At 41.9% G+C, this 3882-nt stretch overlaps 1 non-coding gene across 1 annotated transcript; it reads right to left on the bottom strand.

The window, feature by feature from the left end:
- Nucleotides 1-218: 218 nt before the first annotated feature.
- On the bottom strand, nt 219-293 carry Trnas-cga. Its single transcript has one exon. It is a non-coding gene; the product is annotated as a tRNA-Ser (tRNA).
- Between the last annotated feature and the right edge of the window lie 3589 nt (nt 294-3882).

The raw sequence follows: 3882 nt of genomic DNA, 5'->3' as shown, positions 1-3882 counted from the left end.
ACATCTAGTAGACTATTCTGTACAAATTTTATAGATTTGTCAAGAGATTTTCGAAATTTTAGTTAACAATTTTTCTCCTGTGTATAATGTATACATATTTACATACGACGTATATAAAAAGTGTAGTCGATGTCCATATGAATCTTTAATAGAGCATTGTGTAAAAATTTCAATTAAACAGGTGAGGAATGTGAAACTTCCTGGCAGATTGAAACTGTGTGCCGGACCGAGACTCGAACTCGGGACCTCTGCCTTTCGAAGGCAAGTGCTCTACCAACTGAGCTACCCAAGCACGACTCACGCCCCGTCCTCACAGCTTTACTTCCGCCAGTACCTTGTCTCCTACCGTCCAAACTTTACAGAAGCTCTCCTGCGAACCTTGCAGAACTAGCACTCCTGAAAGAAAGGATATTGCGGAGATATGGCTGACCTACAGGCTGGGGGAAGTTTCCAGAATGAGATTTTCACTCTGCAGCGGAGTGTGCGTTGATATGAAACTTCCTGGCAGATTAAAACTATGTGCTGGAGCGAGATTCGAATTCGGGAATATTCCGTCCTTTGCTAACTTGTTTTTCCATGTATAACTCCTCCATTGCTGTTCCCAAGCCCAGGGCCTCATCTTGCAAGTGGTAAAGAAGGAGGAGGGGTAGGAGTAAAGCCTCACTAAAAAAGTCTGGGTCCATCTTGCTCGGGGTGGTAGTACGATGTGAAGGCCCCTGCCTAGGGTTACAGGTGAAACCCAAAAATCCAGACACGTCTGTGTGGTAGACGCCGATACCCTAGTCAGCGCCTGTTGGTACTGCGAGCTCGGCTCTGGAACTCAAAACTCCAGTAAAATTACATGAGATCCTTCGGGATTTCACCACCAAAACCTCAACACGAACCTATAATCATGACAGAACAATGGAAAAGAATCCACTTCCCTGGGCCCCAGTCAACGGGACTCGGCAATAGACCTGTTCGTCGGGGTCCAGGGCATCAGGCATGTCATGAAGAGAACTTGAGCTTCTTATAAACGCTCAAAACTAAGAGAATATATCACACTCAACACCAACACACTGCTGAAACCAGGTAAATTGAAACAAATGACAAACACCGTGGATAAATTCATTATCAAAATTCTGGCAATACAGGAAACGCGATTGTCAGATAAGAACCACTTCCACTCGGAAAACTACGGAATATACAAGGGGAAACTAGCCATAACTATTCCTGGTAGAAATCTCAAAGTCTTCGCAACGGGATTTGCAATACACAAATAGATACTGGACTCTGTCATACACTTCACTTCCAAATCAGAAAAAATATCAACGCGCAGGATATTATCTGGAAACCAAGCCGGTACACTAATCAATTCACATGCCCCACAAACTATTACAACAAGAAAAACCCGTAGATGATGGAAGATTTCTGGGAAGATCTGGAAGAAAGCAATAACAAAACCGCACGAAGCACGTGAAAGTTTTACTGGGAGATTTTAATACCCAATTAGGCAGTGAAAGAAAATTCAAAGACATAACAGGAAAAAACACACGGCCCACAAGCAGTAAAGCAAGAATGGAGAGAACCTGATAAACGTTTGCAGGAATTTCAACTTCAAAACCATGTCTGCCAGTTCCAGAAACCACACAACAAACTCCGAACTTAGAAATCCCCCAGTAACGCCCTAGGACAATTTCAGAGAGACGAGACTGCTAGATCCATGAAAAACACCAGAGCAATTATGAATGTAAGAACAAGGAAAGGCTTTTCGAATCCGTTCACAATCTACTCCAAATTAAGACAAAATATATACCCTATAGAGAAATCAAGAGAACCAACAGAAATTTGCGAACAGACCCAGTAACGACTCGACAGAACTGTCAGAAAAAGTTAAAGAACTGATGAAACCGGGGCAACGACCGAGAAAAAGTAAACACGGACATGTTACGGAGCCATACAAGACAAAATACAAGCCTGGAAAAATTTAAGTCACAGAACATCCGAGAAATGGCAGGAATTCAACAGGATTCAGAAGACCATTTCGAAAATAATCCTTACAGAAAAAAAGAAATTATGAAAACAACACATTGAAAGAGTTAGAAGAGGACTTCAACAACACACGAAATTTTTACAGAACATTCAGAGAAAATATGACAGGATATTAACTACCGAACTTATGCTTCAAAAGACAAGATGGAATACTGTAGACAAACCCGAAAAAGACCTGTGAAATATTAGCGCAATACTTTAACATACTACTAAACAGTGATAAACCGATGCAGGTCCCACAGTTTGAGAAGCCAGAATCCCATGGTCTAGTGGCTAGCATTACTGCTCTGGATCACAGGGTCTCGGGTTCGATTCCCGGCCGTGTTGGGGACTTTATCTGCCCGGATACTGGGTGTTTGTGTTTCCCTCATCATTTCATCATCATTCGTGAACGTAGTGAGATTGGACTATGTAAAGATTGTGACCTAGTACGGGCACCGATAAGCACGCAATTGAGCGTCTCACAAACCAAACATCATCAAGCCAGGACCCAGCCTCGATTCCAAAACGCCAATACACGGGGAGATCTTGAAAATAATACAATCACTGAAAAATAACGAGTATCTAGAGAAGATGGACAGACTGCAAGAATCTGGAAACTACATCACGAATACATCACACCGGCAATACAAAGAATCATAAAAAACATCCGAGGACGGAAATGGTGCCAGAAGAATGGAAGTCAGCGATAATACTGCCCCACCATGAGAAAGGAGACAAAACAGACCCTAGTAATTACAGAGGAATTTCACTGCTGCCTGTGACAAAAAAATTCTATCAAAATCCTTATTAAACCGGGTAGAGCCTCAAATAAATTCGCAGGTAGGAGAATACCGATGGGAAGATCGTGTAGTGAACAGATCTGGATCCTGAGAACAATATTGACAACAAGAAAGTCCAGGAACACCACAGTAACATTCGTCGACTTCAAGAAGGCCTACGACTACATAGATAGAGAAACGCTCTTCAACACACTGGAGGAACCGAAGGTAGACAACAAAACAAGGAAGCTAATCCAGGAAACATTAACAAATACATCATCCAACTTGATGTTTATGGCAGAGATCTCGGAACCATTCGAATCAAGACAGCAAGGGTGAGGCACCCGGAGATGGGTTTTCGCCCATTCTATTTAATTCGGTATTGGAGGAAATACCAGTAGTCAGGACATGGGACAAAGGAGTCAATGGAATAAAGAGGGGGAGACACAAGGATAGAACCGCAAACATAAAATATCTGCTCTTTGCTGATGATATAGTCATCATAACAAATAACAGGAAAGAAGCCAAGGAAACTTTAGACACACTACAGAAATCTCAGCCAAAACAGGACTACAAATCTCATATGAAAAAAAGCAATGCACGGACACAAAATCCGCAGACAAACACCCACTGGTAACAAAGTACGGGAAGTTAACACAAAATTTCCGTCAATACCAAATTACGACACTACAGTAGTCTTACCGGGGCGTTTTATGCCTTAGAAACAACAGCAATCGAGGGAAGAACGAAAATTAAGGAGATGGAAAAACAAGAGTGGAAAATACGAGGAAGATCTACGAGCCAATTCGATAAGAGGCGATCTGGGTAAAGAACTGTACGAATAGAGAGAGACGATTAAAAATAACAACAGGAAAAGAAAGCAAGATCTACGGACGCATACATGGGATGAATGAAACTAGATTCACCAAGAAAAATTTTAACGTAATGACATGAAGTACAGTGACAACCAAATGGGTAGAGGAAACCACGGGAGGCCTCAAAAAACTGAACATCTGCCAGGAAGAAATGACAGACAGGGAAAAATACCCAGAAAAAATCGGAAAACAAAAATTTCATCGGACGCCCAAAA

Source organism: Schistocerca piceifrons, chromosome 10 (genome assembly GCF_021461385.2).
Source record: "Schistocerca piceifrons isolate TAMUIC-IGC-003096 chromosome 10, iqSchPice1.1, whole genome shotgun sequence".
Classification (NCBI taxonomy): domain Eukaryota; kingdom Metazoa; phylum Arthropoda; class Insecta; order Orthoptera; family Acrididae; genus Schistocerca; species Schistocerca piceifrons.
Note: the sequence above shows the minus strand (reverse complement) of the source record. Positions and strands in the feature narration are given on the sequence as shown.